Here is a 15,674-nt window from a genome sequence, read left to right as displayed (position 1 = left end):
GGAGAGCTGCGTGGACGTCCCCATCAGGAGGCGGTCCCGGCAGCCCCAGGGCCTCAGGGAAGACACCAGGCTGGGCCCCCGCGGCACAGCGGGGCACGTCCCCGTCCCCGGCAGGCGACTTAGCGATGCCTGCGCCAGACTGCTGCGGCCGCCCTGCTGCCGGGTTCCTGGAGGGCTTCCTGGAAGCAGCGTCCACACCAAGCCCCTGGAAGGCCCAGGCGACGGAGGAGCCGGTCAGGCAGGGGCCGAGGACGGTGACGGGCGGGGAGGAGCGTGTCAGGCAGGGGCCGAGGACGGTGACAGGCCGGGCGGGAAGGAGCCGGTCAGGCGGGGGCCCAGGACAGTGACGGGCCTGGCCGGGGAGGAGCGAGTCAGGCAGTGGCCCAGGTGGTGGGCCGGGCGGAGAGGAGCCTGTCAGGCAGGGGCAGAGGACGGTGACGGTGACGGGCCGGGGCGGGAAGGGGCCGGTCAGGCAGGGGCAGGGGCCGAGGACAGTGACGGGCCTGGCGGGGGAGGAGCGCGTCAGGCAGGGGCAGAGGAGACGGGCTGGGTAAGGGGTAGGGTGACAGTTAGGGCACAATTCACAATCGCAAAGATGTGGAAGCGACCCGAGTGCCCATCCATCCAGGAGTGCATTAGTAACATGTGGCGCGTGGACACCACGGAGTGCCATTCGGCTGTGAGGAGCAGCGGTGAGGGGGCGCCTCTCGTGTTCTCCTGGCCAGAGCTGGAACCCGTTCCAGTAGGCCAGGTGTCCCAAGAACGGACACACGAGCACCACGTGCGCGCGCTCACCGGCAAATTGGTAGGAACGGATGGACACCTAAGTGGACAGCGAGGAATCACCTTCATCGGGTGGGTGTCGGGCGGGCGTGGGGAGGGGGTGGGCATACACATCCATTAGGGAGGGGGTGGGTGCGCACCGACTGGGGGATGGGCGCACTTGAAGCTCTGACCCGAGGGGGGAGGCGGGGAAAGAGCAATGCACCCGACCTGAACATTGGTACCCCCACAATACGCTGGGAGAGAATGAGAAATAAATAAGGAGACAGGGGGGAGGGGGGCACGGGCAACACATGTCACCTCAATACTTGTACTCCCATCATCTGCTAGAAAGGAGAGAGAAAAGAAAATGCAATCATAGAGATAAGAGACACTTTCTAAGAACATGAATCCGAAAAGAAAAGTAAAAGGAGGCCTGTCGAGCAGGTCTGGGTGTGACTCCGGATCCCCCAACCTCCAGTGCCACCACCAGAGATTCCTACGTGTAGCCCATAGAACCCCAAAAGCAACGGGACGAGTTCTGGTCACATACTCGCTCAAAGTGACATCCTGGAATCCTTCCGGAACTCCCTCCCCTCTCAGACTCTCCAGGTTTCCTCCAGCGTGTCGTTTCCCACAGACCAGACCTTTGGACTGAGACCGGACAGTCCAGATGGCACGCATGCTGCCCCGTGGCGGCGGTGTCCCGGCTTGGGACAAGAGGAGGCCCCACGGTGCGGGCTGGGGCGGCAGGCACCGCGGCGGGCGCTGAGGGTGGGGGTGATCCGCCGGACCGCCGCCCCGCCGCGCTCCCGGCAAGGGGACAGAGCAACAGGCAAAAAAAAAAAAAAAAAAAAAAAAAAAAGCCTAGGACACCCGGGATTCCCAGGCGGTCTCCCATCCAAGTACTAACCAGGCCCGACGCTGCTTAGCTTCGGAGATCAGACGAGATGGGGCGCGTTCGGGGTGGTGTGGCCCTAGACCGCGGAGGGCGCCCCTGCCCCGCTCAAGAGGCCAGCCTCACCGCGCTTCCCCGCGATAGCGCTGACCCGCGCCGGGCCTGTGCAGTTCGCCGGCCCGGTCGGGCGGACTCCGGAGGACTGAGGTGAGGGACGGGGCGGGGCGGGGTGGGGTGGGGGCTGTCTACACACACACACACACACACACACACACACACACACACACACACAAACACACACACACAGACACGATGCGCCTCCACGGCTGGACCCGCCAAGGTGGAGACCTTCCAGCCCCCCTCCTCTCCTCACCTCGCCTCCTTCACCTACCCGCCCCCACCCCCAGCGCGCCGCCGCTGACTGCGCACGCGCGCTCACCCTTTGACCCCAGCCAGGGGCCGCCCTCCCGCACAACCCCTGTCAGCTGCGCCCCCGCCCTGTGGGTGGGCTGCCGCCTATTCCCCAGGGCCAGGGCTGGGGCACAGCGCATGGGGGAGGGGAGCGAGTGTAGGGGCGTCTCTCGGGATGTGTCCCATGGCTGGGGTGGGGCGGGGTGGTTTGGGGGGCGCTGAAGAAATCAGTCCCCTCCATCTCCTACCTCTGGAAAACCCCCAAGCCCTTGGAGAACTGCCGGCACCGCTCCCGTGGGGGCCGGGACCCTGCTCCGTGTCCTCCTGTGGCCCAGTCCAAGGGGCCTGGGCCTGGCCCGGGGCTGGATTGGACCCCAACCACCCTCGGGTGTGGACTTGCTAAAAGCCGGCGATTAGATATTGGATTCGAGCTTCCTTGAGGTCATTTCACTAATGAGTGCACCGGAAAGAGTTTCCTAATCCATCTGTGAGGGTGGCAACTGAAAGAGAATTTTAAAGCTGACAGAATAGGCGAGGAAAGGCATAGGAGATTTCCACACCCAGTAAGGCAGACTTTCCCGACATGGAAGAAAGAAACGAGCAAACAGAGACACCGGTAGCCCGCCCGGATCAGAGTCGGCTCCTTAGAGAAAGCACCCTGACCAGGTTCACCCGTGGGTGGGTGGCGAGCCAGTGGCATTCAGAAGCGCGAGGCCCGCAGTCTGTGCAGAAGACACCTGCACTCGGGTGTGTGTGGCGGCACGATTCCCAAGCAGCTCCAAATGGTAATCCAAAGAGAAGCCAGGGAGTTCCCAAGGCCCCAGGTGTCCTCAGCCCACGACTGGCTGCTGTGGGAATGCGAAGCCCGGCTCCTTGTCTCAGAGCGGGACAACCAGGAGGTGTGACGTACACCCCGGGGTTCCCAGGAGGATCAGGCTGAAGCTGGTACTTGGCCTGAAAATGTCCCCTCGCATGGGCACCCCCTTCCGCTTCCGGCTCCTCTGCTCCCGGTGCCCCTCCATCCAGGGGCCAGACTTTAAGAAGTCACCCGCAGGAGAATCCTGGTCCCAAAGGAGCCTTCTGGGGGACCCGTGCTGAGAGAGGTTGTGGGCATGGCCCGCTGGGGCTCTGCCCGGCCCAGGGCTGGGAGATGCCACCTCCCAGCTCCGGGTCCCTGCAGGAAGCGTTGGCAAGCACAGGGCCAGTCCCCCAAAGGCCCAGGTGCAGGGAGCCCAGGCCAAGCAGCCTGTGGAAGAAGCCACATGCCGTGCCACCCCGGGAACACGACTGCAGGTCGCGGCCCCTCCCGCCTCCTCCCCGACATGGCGCAGGGCTCAGAGACACCTGAGACGCTGCTACCAAAGTCCAAAGGGCATCGGTTGCTCCTCCAAAGCACCCGAGCAGACCGCGTTGTCCAGCCAGCCCCTGGGCCTCCCTGGGGTGCCCAGCACAAAAGTGCAGACAACCCCCGGACTCGCAATATCAGTTTGAGGATGTTCCTGCCACTCTAAGGACCCGCAGGCCAGCTGGGCCTTCAGGCAGGACAGAGAGCCCCGGAATCCGACGTGGAGAGCTGCGTGGACGTCCCCATCAGGAGGCGGTCCCGGCAGCCCCAGGGCCTCAGGGAAGACACCAGGCTGGGCCCCCGCGGCACAGCGGGGCACGTCCCCGTCCCCGGCAGGCGACTTAGCGATGCCTGCGCCAGACTGCTGCGGCCGCCCTGCTGCCGGGTTCCTGGAGGGCTTCCTGGAAGCAGCGTCCACACCAAGCCCCTGGAAGGCCCAGGCGACGGAGGAGCCGGTCAGGCAGGGGCCGAGGACGGTGACGGGCGGGGAGGAGCGTGTCAGGCAGGGGCCGAGGACGGTGACAGGCCGGGCGGGAAGGAGCCGGTCAGGCGGGGGCCCAGGACAGTGACGGGCCTGGCCGGGGAGGAGCGAGTCAGGCAGTGGCCCAGGTGGTGGGCCGGGCGGAGAGGAGCCTGTCAGGCAGGGGCAGAGGACGGTGACGGTGACGGGCCGGGGCGGGAAGGGGCCGGTCAGGCAGGGGCAGGGGCCGAGGACAGTGACGGGCCTGGCGGGGGAGGAGCGCGTCAGGCAGGGGCAGAGGAGACGGGCTGGGTAAGGGGTAGGGTGACAGTTAGGGCACAATTCACAATCGCAAAGATGTGGAAGCGACCCGAGTGCCCATCCATCCAGGAGTGCATTAGTAACATGTGGCGCGTGGACACCACGGAGTGCCATTCGGCTGTGAGGAGCAGCGGTGAGGGGGCGCCTCTCGTGTTCTCCTGGCCAGAGCTGGAACCCGTTCCAGTAGGCCAGGTGTCCCAAGAACGGACACACGAGCACCACGTGCGCGCGCTCACCGGCAAATTGGTAGGAACGGATGGACACCTAAGTGGACAGCGAGGAATCACCTTCATCGGGTGGGTGTCGGGCGGGCGTGGGGAGGGGGTGGGCATACACATCCATTAGGGAGGGGGTGGGTGCGCACCCACTGGGGGATGGGCGCACTTGAAGCTCTGACCCGAGGGGGGAGGCGGGGAAAGAGCAATGCACCCGACCTGAACATTGGTACCCCCACAATACGCTGGGAGAGAATGAGAAATAAATAAGGAGACAGGGGGGAGGGGGGCACGGGCAACACATGTCACCTCAATACTTGTACTCCCATCATCTGCTAGAAAGGAGAGAGAAAAGAAAATGCAATCATAGAGATAAGAGACACTTTCTAAGAACATGAATCCGAAAAGAAAAGTAAAAGGAGGCCTGTCGAGCAGGTCTGGGTGTGACTCCGGATCCCCCAACCTCCAGTGCCACCACCAGAGATTCCTACGTGTAGCCCATAGAACCCCAAAAGCAACGGGACGAGTTCTGGTCACATACTCGCTCAAAGTGACATCCTGGAATCCTTCCGGAACTCCCTCCCCTCTCAGACTCTCCAGGTTTCCTCCAGCGTGTCGTTTCCCACAGACCAGACCTTTGGACTGAGACCGGACAGTCCAGATGGCACGCATGCTGCCCCGTGGCGGCGGTGTCCCGGCTTGGGACAAGAGGAGGCCCCACGGTGCGGGCTGGGGCGGCAGGCACCGCGGCGGGCGCTGAGGGTGGGGGTGATCCGCCGGACCGCCGCCCCGCCGCGCTCCCGGCAAGGGGACAGAGCAACAGGCAAAAAAAAAAAAAAAAAAAAAAAAAAAAAAAGCCTAGGACACCCGGGATTCCCAGGCGGTCTCCCATCCAAGTACTAACCAGGCCCGACGCTGCTTAGCTTCGGAGATCAGACGAGATGGGGCGCGTTCGGGGTGGTGTGGCCGTAGACCGCGGAGGGCGCCCCTGCCCCGCTCAAGAGGCCAGCCTCACCGCGCTTCCCCGCGATAGCGCTGACCCGCGCCGGGCCTGTGCAGTTGGCCGGCCCGGTCGGGCGGACTCCGGAGGACTGAGGTGAGGGACGGGGCGGGGCGGGGTGGGGTGGGGGCTGTCTACACACACACACACACACACACACACACACACACACACACACAAACACACACACACAGACACGATGCGCCTCCACGGCTGGACCCGCCAAGGTGGAGACCTTCCAGCCCCCCTCCTCTCCTCACCTCGCCTCCTTCACCTACCCGCCCCCACCCCCAGCGCGCCGCCGCTGACTGCGCACGCGCGCTCACCCTTTGACCCCAGCCAGGGGCCGCCCTCCCGCACAACCCCTGTCAGCTGCGCCCCCGCCCTGTGGGTGGGCTGCCGCCTATTCCCCAGGGCCAGGGCTGGGGCACAGCGCATGGGGGAGGGGAGCGAGTGTAGGGGCGTCTCTCGGGATGTGTCCCATGGCTGGGGTGGGGCGGGGTGGTTTGGGGGGCGCTGAAGAAATCAGTCCCCTCCATCTCCTACCTCTGGAAAACCCCCAAGCCCTTGGAGAACTGCCGGCACCGCTCCCGTGGGGGCCGGGACCCTGCTCCGTGTCCTCCTGTGGCCCAGTCCAAGGGGCCTGGGCCTGGCCCGGGGCTGGATTGGACCCCAACCACCCTCGGGTGTGGACTTGCTAAAAGCCGGCGATTAGATATTGGATTCGAGCTTCCTTGAGGTCATTTCACTAATGAGTGCACCGGAAAGAGTTTCCTAATCCATCTGTGAGGGTGGCAACTGAAAGAGAATTTTAAAGCTGACAGAATAGGCGAGGAAAGGCATAGGAGATTTCCACACCCAGTAAGGCAGACTTTCCCGACATGGAAGAAAGAAACGAGCAAACAGAGACACCGGTAGCCCGCCCGGATCAGAGTCGGCTCCTTAGAGAAAGCACCCTGACCAGGTTCACCCGTGGGTGGGTGGCGAGCCAGTGGCATTCAGAAGCGCGAGGCCCGCAGTCTGTGCAGAAGACACCTGCACTCGGGTGTGTGTGGCGGCACGATTCCCAAGCAGCTCCAAATGGTAATCCAAAGAGAAGCCAGGGAGTTCCCAAGGCCCCAGGTGTCCTCAGCCCACGACTGGCTGCTGTGGGAATGCGAAGCCCGGCTCCTTGTCTCAGAGCGGGACAACCAGGAGGTGTGACGTACACCCCGGGGTTCCCAGGAGGATCAGGCTGAAGCTGGTACTTGGCCTGAAAATGTCCCCTCGCATGGGCACCCCCTTCCGCTTCCGGCTCCTCTGCTCCCGGTGCCCCTCCATCCAGGGGCCAGACTTTAAGAAGTCACCCGCAGGAGAATCCTGGTCCCAAAGGAGCCTTCTGGGGGACCCGTGCTGAGAGAGGTTGTGGGCATGGCCCGCTGGGGCTCTGCCCGGCCCAGGGCTGGGAGATGCCACCTCCCAGCTCCGGGTCCCTGCAGGAAGCGTTGGCAAGCACAGGGCCAGTCCCCCAAAGGCCCAGGTGCAGGGAGCCCAGGCCAAGCAGCCTGTGGAAGAAGCCACATGCCGTGCCACCCCGGGAACACGACTGCAGGTCGCGGCCCCTCCCGCCTCCTCCCCGACATGGCGCAGGGCTCAGAGACACCTGAGACGCTGCTACCAAAGTCCAAAGGGCATCGGTTGCTCCTCCAAAGCACCCGAGCAGACCGCGTTGTCCAGCCAGCCCCTGGGCCTCCCTGGGGTGCCCAGCACAAAAGTGCAGACAACCCCCGGACTCGCAATATCAGTTTGAGGATGTTCCTGCCACTCTAAGGACCCGCAGGCCAGCTGGGCCTTCAGGCAGGACAGAGAGCCCCGGAATCCGACGTGGAGAGCTGCGTGGACGTCCCCATCAGGAGGCGGTCCCGGCAGCCCCAGGGCCTCAGGGAAGACACCAGGCTGGGCCCCCGCGGCACAGCGGGGCACGTCCCCGTCCCCGGCAGGCGACTTAGCGATGCCTGCGACAGACTGCTGCGGCCGCCCTGCTGCCGGGTTCCTGGAGGGCTTCCTGGAAGCAGCGTCCACACCAAGCCCCTGGAAGGCCCAGGCGACGGAGGAGCCGGTCAGGCAGGGGCCGAGGACGGTGACGGGCGGGGAGGAGCGTGTCAGGCAGGGGCCGAGGACGGTGACAGGCCGGGCGGGAAGGAGCCGGTCAGGCGGGGGCCCAGGACAGTGACGGGCCTGGCCGGGGAGGAGCGAGTCAGGCAGTGGCCCAGGTGGTGGGCCGGGCGGAGAGGAGCCTGTCAGGCAGGGGCAGAGGACGGTGACGGTGACGGGCCGGGGCGGGAAGGGGCCGGTCAGGCAGGGGCAGGGGCCGAGGACAGTGACGGGCCTGGCGGGGGAGGAGCGCGTCAGGCAGGGGCAGAGGAGACGGGCTGGGTAAGGGGTAGGGTGACAGTTAGGGCACAATTCACAATCGCAAAGATGTGGAAGCGACCCGAGTGCCCATCCATCCAGGAGTGCATTAGTAACATGTGGCGCGTGGACACCACGGAGTGCCATTCGGCTGTGAGGAGCAGCGGTGAGGGGGCGCCTCTCGTGTTCTCCTGGCCAGAGCTGGAACCCGTTCCAGTAGGCCAGGTGTCCCAAGAACGGACACACGAGCACCACGTGCGCGCGCTCACCGGCAAATTGGTACGAACGGATGGACACCTAAGTGGACAGCGAGGAATCACCTTCATCGGGTGGGTGTCGGGCGGGCGTGGGGAGGGGGTGGGCATACACATCCATTAGGGAGGGGGTGGGTGCGCACCGACTGGGGGATGGGCGCACTTGAAGCTCTGACCCGAGGGGGGAGGCGGGGAAAGAGCAATGCACCCGACCTGAACATTGGTACCCCCACAATACGCTGGGAGAGAATGAGAAATAAATAAGGAGACAGGGGGGAGGGGGGCACGGGCAACACATGTCACCTCAATACTTGTACTCCCATCATCTGCTAGAAAGGAGAGAGAAAAGAAAATGCAATCATAGAGATAAGAGACACTTTCTAAGAACATGAATCCGAAAAGAAAAGTAAAAGGAGGCCTGTCGAGCAGGTCTGGGTGTGACTCCGGATCCCCCAACCTCCAGTGCCACCACCAGAGATTCCTACGTGTAGCCCATAGAACCCCAAAAGCAACGGGACGAGTTCTGGTCACATACTCGCTCAAAGTGACATCCTGGAATCCTTCCGGAACTCCCTCCCCTCTCAGACTCTCCAGGTTTCCTCCAGCGTGTCGTTTCCCACAGACCAGACCTTTGGACTGAGACCGGACAGTCCAGATGGCACGCATGCTGCCCCGTGGCGGCGGTGTCCCGGCTTGGGACAAGAGGAGGCCCCACGGTGCGGGCTGGGGCGGCAGGCACCGCGGCGGGCGCTGAGGGTGGGGGTGATCCGCCGGACCGCCGCCCCGCCGCGCTCCCGGCAAGGGGACAGAGCAACAGGCAAAAAAAAAAAAAAAAAAAAAAAAAAAAAAGCCTAGGACACCCGGGATTCCCAGGCGGTCTCCCATCCAAGTACTAACCAGGCCCGACGCTGCTTAGCTTCGGAGATCAGACGAGATGGGGCGCGTTCGGGGTGGTGTGGCCCTAGACCGCGGAGGGCGCCCCTGCCCCGCTCAAGAGGCCAGCCTCACCGCGCTTCCCCGCGATAGCGCTGACCCGCGCCGGGCCTGTGCAGTTGGCCGGCCCGGTCGGGCGGACTCCGGAGGACTGAGGTGAGGGACGGGGCGGGGCGGGGTGGGGTGGGGGCTGTCTACACACACACACACACACACACACACACACACACACACAAACACACACACACAGACACGATGCGCCTCCACGGCTGGACCCGCCAAGGTGGAGACCTTCCAGCCCCCCTCCTCTCCTCACCTCGCCTCCTTCACCTACCCGCCCCCACCCCCAGCGCGCCGCCGCTGACTGCGCACGCGCGCTCACCCTTTGACCCCAGCCAGGGGCCGCCCTCCCGCACAACCCCTGTCAGCTGCGCCCCCGCCCTGTGGGTGGGCTGCCGCCTATTCCCCAGGGCCAGGGCTGGGGCACAGCGCATGGGGGAGGGGAGCGAGTGTAGGGGCGTCTCTCGGGATGTGTCCCATGGCTGGGGTGGGGCGGGGTGGTTTGGGGGGCGCTGAAGAAATCAGTCCCCTCCATCTCCTACCTCTGGAAAACCCCCAAGCCCTTGGAGAACTGCCGGCACCGCTCCCGTGGGGGCCGGGACCCTGCTCCGTGTCCTCCTGTGGCCCAGTCCAAGGGGCCTGGGCCTGGCCCGGGGCTGGATTGGACCCCAACCACCCTCGGGTGTGGACTTGCTAAAAGCCGGCGATTAGATATTGGATTCGAGCTTCCTTGAGGTCATTTCACTAATGAGTGCACCGGAAAGAGTTTCCTAATCCATCTGTGAGGGTGGCAACTGAAAGAGAATTTTAAAGCTGACAGAATAGGCGAGGAAAGGCATAGGAGATTTCCACACCCAGTAAGGCAGACTTTCCCGACATGGAAGAAAGAAACGAGCAAACAGAGACACCGGTAGCCCGCCCGGATCAGAGTCGGCTCCTTAGAGAAAGCACCCTGACCAGGTTCACCCGTGGGTGGGTGGCGAGCCAGTGGCATTCAGAAGCGCGAGGCCCGCAGTCTGTGCAGAAGACACCTGCACTCGGGTGTGTGTGGCGGCACGATTCCCAAGCAGCTCCAAATGGTAATCCAAAGAGAAGCCAGGGAGTTCCCAAGGCCCCAGGTGTCCTCAGCCCACGACTGGCTGCTGTGGGAATGCGAAGCCCGGCTCCTTGTCTCAGAGCGGGACAACCAGGAGGTGTGACGTACACCCCGGGGTTCCCAGGAGGATCAGGCTGAAGCTGGTACTTGGCCTGAAAATGTCCCCTCGCATGGGCACCCCCTTCCGCTTCCGGCTCCTCTGCTCCCGGTGCCCCTCCATCCAGGGGCCAGACTTTAAGAAGTCACCCGCAGGAGAATCCTGGTCCCAAAGGAGCCTTCTGGGGGACCCGTGCTGAGAGAGGTTGTGGGCATGGCCCGCTGGGGCTCTGCCCGGCCCAGGGCTGGGAGATGCCACCTCCCAGCTCCGGGTCCCTGCAGGAAGCGTTGGCAAGCACAGGGCCAGTCCCCCAAAGGCCCAGGTGCAGGGAGCCCAGGCCAAGCAGCCTGTGGAAGAAGCCACATGCCGTGCCACCCCGGGAACACGACTGCAGGTCGCGGCCCCTCCCGCCTCCTCCCCGACATGGCGCAGGGCTCAGAGACACCTGAGACGCTGCTACCAAAGTCCAAAGGGCATCGGTTGCTCCTCCAAAGCACCCGAGCAGACCGCGTTGTCCAGCCAGCCCCTGGGCCTCCCTGGGGTGCCCAGCACAAAAGTGCAGACAACCCCCGGACTCGCAATATCAGTTTGAGGATGTTCCTGCCACTCTAAGGACCCGCAGGCCAGCTGGGCCTTCAGGCAGGACAGAGAGCCCCGGAATCCGACGTGGAGAGCTGCGTGGACGTCCCCATCAGGAGGCGGTCCCGGCAGCCCCAGGGCCTCAGGGAAGACACCAGGCTGGGCCCCCGCGGCACAGCGGGGCACGTCCCCGTCCCCGGCAGGCGACTTAGCGATGCCTGCGCCAGACTGCTGCGGCCGCCCTGCTGCCGGGTTCCTGGAGGGCTTCCTGGAAGCAGCGTCCACACCAAGCCCCTGGAAGGCCCAGGCGACGGAGGAGCCGGTCAGGCAGGGGCCGAGGACGGTGACGGGCGGGGAGGAGCGTGTCAGGCAGGGGCCGAGGACGGTGACAGGCCGGGCGGGAAGGAGCCGGTCAGGCGGGGGCCCAGGACAGTGACGGGCCTGGCCGGGGAGGAGCGAGTCAGGCAGTGGCCCAGGTGGTGGGCCGGGCGGAGAGGAGCCTGTCAGGCAGGGGCAGAGGACGGTGACGGTGACGGGCCGGGGCGGGAAGGGGCCGGTCAGGCAGGGGCAGGGGCCGAGGACAGTGACGGGCCTGGCGGGGGAGGAGCGCGTCAGGCAGGGGCAGAGGAGACGGGCTGGGTAAGGGGTAGGGTGACAGTTAGGGCACAATTCACAATCGCAAAGATGTGGAAGCGACCCGAGTGCCCATCCATCCAGGAGTGCATTAGTAACATGTGGCGCGTGGACACCACGGAGTGCCATTCGGCTGTGAGGAGCAGCGGTGAGGGGGCGCCTCTCGTGTTCTCCTGGCCAGAGCTGGAACCCGTTCCAGTAGGCCAGGTGTCCCAAGAACGGACACACGAGCACCACGTGCGCGCGCTCACCGGCAAATTGGTACGAACGGATGGACACCTAAGTGGACAGCGAGGAATCACCTTCATCGGGTGGGTGTCGGGCGGGCGTGGGGAGGGGGTGGGCATACACATCCATTAGGGAGGGGGTGGGTGCGCACCGACTGGGGGATGGGCGCACTTGAAGCTCTGACCCGAGGGGGGAGGCGGGGAAAGAGCAATGCACCCGACCTGAACATTGGTACCCCCACAATACGCTGGGGGAGAATGAGAAATAAATAAGGAGACAGGGGGGAGGGGGGCACGGGCAACACATGTCACCTCAATACTTGTACTCCCATCATCTGCTAGAAAGGAGAGAGAAAAGAAAATGCAATCATAGAGATAAGAGACACTTTCTAAGAACATGAATCCGAAAAGAAAAGTAAAAGGAGGCCTGTCGAGCAGGTCTGGGTGTGACTCCGGATCCCCCAACCTCCAGTGCCACCACCAGAGATTCCTACGTGTAGCCCATAGAACCCCAAAAGCAACGGGACGAGTTCTGGTCACATACTCGCTCAAAGTGACATCCTGGAATCCTTCCGGAACTCCCTCCCCTCTCAGACTCTCCAGGTTTCCTCCAGCGTGTCGTTTCCCACAGACCAGACCTTTGGACTGAGACCGGACAGTCCAGATGGCACGCATGCTGCCCCGTGGCGGCGGTGTCCCGGCTTGGGACAAGAGGAGGCCCCACGGTGCGGGCTGGGGCGGCAGGCACCGCGGCGGGCGCTGAGGGTGGGGGTGATCCGCCGGACCGCCGCCCCGCCGCGCTCCCGGCAAGGGGACAGAGCAACAGGCAAAAAAAAAAAAAAAAAAAAAAAAAAAGCCTAGGGCACCCGGGATTCCCAGGCGGTCTCCCATCCAAGTACTAACCAGGCCCGACGCTGCTTAGCTTCGGAGATCAGACGAGATGGGGCGCGTTCGGGGTGGTGTGGCCCTAGACCGCGGAGGGCGCCCCTGCCCCGCTCAAGAGGCCAGCCTCACCGCGCTTCCCCGCGATAGCGCTGACCCGCGCCGGGCCTGTGCAGTTGGCCGGCCCGGTCGGGCGGACTCCGGAGGACTGAGGTGAGGGACGGGGCGGGGCGGGGTGGGGTGGGGTGGGGGCTGTCTACACACACACACACACACACACACACACACACACAAACACACACACACAGACACGATGCGCCTCCACGGCTGGACCCGCCAAGGTGGAGACCTTCCAGCCCCCCTCCTCTCCTCACCTCGCCTCCTTCACCTACCCGCCCCCACCCCCAGCGCGCCGCCGCTGACTGCGCACGCGGCGCGCTCACCCTTTGACCCCAGCCAGGGGCCGCCCTCCCGCACAACCCCTGTCAGCTGCGCCCCCGCCCTGTGGGTGGGCTGCCGCCTATTCCCCAGGGCCAGGGCTGGGGCACAGCGCATGGGGGAGGGGAGCGAGTGTAGGGGCGTCTCTCGGGATGTGTCCCATGGCTGGGGTGGGGCGGGGTGGTTTGGGGGGCGCTGAAGAAATCAGTCCCCTCCATCTCCTACCTCTGGAAAACCCCCAAGCCCTTGGAGAACTGCCGGCATCGCTCCCGTGGGGGCCGGGACCCTGCTCCGTGTCCTCCTGTGGCCCAGTCCAAGGGGCCTGGGCCTGGCCCGGGGCTGGATTGGACCCCAACCACCCTCGGGTGTGGACTTGCTAAAAGCCGGCGATTAGATATTGGATTCGAGCTTCCTTGAGGTCATTTCACTAATGAGTGCACCGGAAAGAGTTTCCTAATCCATCTGTGAGGGTGGCAACTGAAAGAGAATTTTAAAGCTGACAGAATAGGCGAGGAAAGGCATAGGAGATTTCCACACCCAGTAAGGCAGACTTTCCCGACATGGAAGAAAGAAACGAGCAAACAGAGACACCGGTAGCCCGCCCGGATCAGAGTCGGCTCCTTAGAGAAAGCACCCTGACCAGGTTCACCCGTGGGTGGGTGGCGAGCCAGTGGCATTCAGAAGCGCGAGGCCCGCAGTCTGTGCAGAAGACACCTGCACTCGGGTGTGTGTGGCGGCACGATTCCCAAGCAGCTCCAAATGGTAATCCAAAGAGAAGCCAGGGAGTTCCCAAGGCCCCAGGTGTCCTCAGCCCACGACTGGCTGCTGTGGGAATGCGAAGCCCGGCTCCTTGTCTCAGAGCGGGACAACCAGGAGGTGTGACGTACACCCCGGGGTTCCCAGGAGGATCAGGCTGAAGCTGGTACTTGGCCTGAAAATGTCCCCTCGCATGGGCACCCCCTTCCGCTTCCGGCTCCTCTGCTCCCGGTGCCCCTCCATCCAGGGGCCAGACTTTAAGAAGTCACCCGCAGGAGAATCCTGGTCCCAAAGGAGCCTTCTGGGGGACCCGTGCTGAGAGAGGTTGTGGGCATGGCCCGCTGGGGCTCTGCCCGGCCCAGGGCTGGGAGATGCCACCTCCCAGCTCCGGGTCCCTGCAGGAAGCGTTGGCAAGCACAGGGCCAGTCCCCCAAAGGCCCAGGTGCAGGGAGCCCAGGCCAAGCAGCCTGTGGAAGAAGCCACATGCCGTGCCACCCCGGGAACACGACTGCAGGTCGCGGCCCCTCCCGCCTCCTCCCCGACATGGCGCAGGGCTCAGAGACACCTGAGACGCTGCTACCAAAGTCCAAAGGGCATCGGTTGCTCCTCCAAAGCACCCGAGCAGACCGCGTTGTCCAGCCAGCCCCTGGGCCTCCCTGGGGTGCCCAGCACAAAAGTGCAGACAACCCCCGGACTCGCAATATCAGTTTGAGGATGTTCCTGCCACTCTAAGGACCCGCAGGCCAGCTGGGCCTTCAGGCAGGACAGAGAGCCCCGGAATCCGACGTGGAGAGCTGCGTGGACGTCCCCATCAGGAGGCGGTCCCGGCAGCCCCAGGGCCTCAGGGAAGACACCAGGCTGGGCCCCCGCGGCACAGCGGGGCACGTCCCCGTCCCCGGCAGGCGACTTAGCGATGCCTGCGCCAGACTGCTGCGGCCGCCCTGCTGCCGGGTTCCTGGAGGGCTTCCTGGAAGCAGCGTCCACACCAAGCCCCTGGAAGGCCCAGGCGACGGAGGAGCCGGTCAGGCAGGGGCCGAGGACGGTGACGGGCGGGGAGGAGCGTGTCAGGCAGGGGCCCAGGACGGTGACAGGCCGGGCGGGAAGGAGCCGGTCAGGCGGGGGCCCAGGACAGTGACGGGCCTGGCCGGGGAGGAGCGAGTCAGGCAGTGGCCCAGGTGGTGGGCCGGGCGGAGAGGAGCCTGTCAGGCAGGGGCAGAGGACGGTGACGGTGACGGGCCGGGGCGGGAAGGGGCCGGTCAGGCAGGGGCAGGGGCCGAGGACAGTGACGGGCCTGGCGGGGGAGGAGCGCGTCAGGCAGGGGCAGAGGAGACGGGCTGGGTAAGGGGTAGGGTGACAGTTAGGGCACAATTCACAATCGCAAAGATGTGGAAGCGACCCGAGTGCCCATCCATCCAGGAGTGCATTAGTAACATGTGGCGCGTGGACACCACGGAGTGCCATTCGGCTGTGAGGAGCAGCGGTGAGGGGGCGCCTCTCGTGTTCTCCTGGCCAGAGCTGGAACCCGTTCCAGTAGGCCAGGTGTCCCAAGAACGGACACACGAGCACCACGTGCGCGCGCTCACCGGCAAATTGGTACGAACGGATGGACACCTAAGTGGACAGCGAGGAATCACCTTCATCGGGTGGGTGTCGGGCGGGCGTGGGGAGGGGGTGGGCATACACATCCATTAGGGAGGGGGTGGGTGCGCACCCACTGGGGGATGGGCGCACTTGAAGCTCTGACCCGAGGGGGGAGGCGGGGAAAGAGCAATGCACCCGACCTGAACATTGGTACCCCCACAATACGCTGGGGGAGAATGAGAAATAAATAAGGAGACAGGGGGGAGGGGGGCACGGGCAACACATGTCACCTCAATACTTGTACTCCCATCATCTGCTAGAAAGGAGAGAGAAAA

At 64.5% G+C, this 15,674-nt stretch overlaps 4 pseudogenes; all 4 read right to left on the bottom strand.

The window, feature by feature from the left end:
- Positions 1-1,626: 1,626 nt before the first annotated feature.
- LOC142861378 (uncharacterized) lies at positions 1,627-1,745 on the bottom strand (annotated as a pseudogene).
- A 3,522-nt stretch (positions 1,746-5,267) lies between these two features.
- Positions 5,268-5,386, bottom strand: LOC142861391 (uncharacterized; annotated as a pseudogene).
- A 3,519-nt stretch (positions 5,387-8,905) lies between these two features.
- LOC142861377 (uncharacterized) lies at positions 8,906-9,024 on the bottom strand (annotated as a pseudogene).
- Positions 9,025-12,536: 3,512 nt separating this feature from the next.
- Positions 12,537-12,655, bottom strand: LOC142861369 (uncharacterized; annotated as a pseudogene).
- Between the last annotated feature and the right edge of the window lie 3,019 nt (positions 12,656-15,674).

This window comes from Microcebus murinus, chromosome 16 (genome assembly GCF_040939455.1).
Source record: "Microcebus murinus isolate Inina chromosome 16, M.murinus_Inina_mat1.0, whole genome shotgun sequence".
NCBI classification, from domain to species: Eukaryota; Metazoa; Chordata; class Mammalia; order Primates; family Cheirogaleidae; genus Microcebus; species Microcebus murinus.
This window is presented reverse-complemented; position numbering and strand designations above follow the sequence as displayed.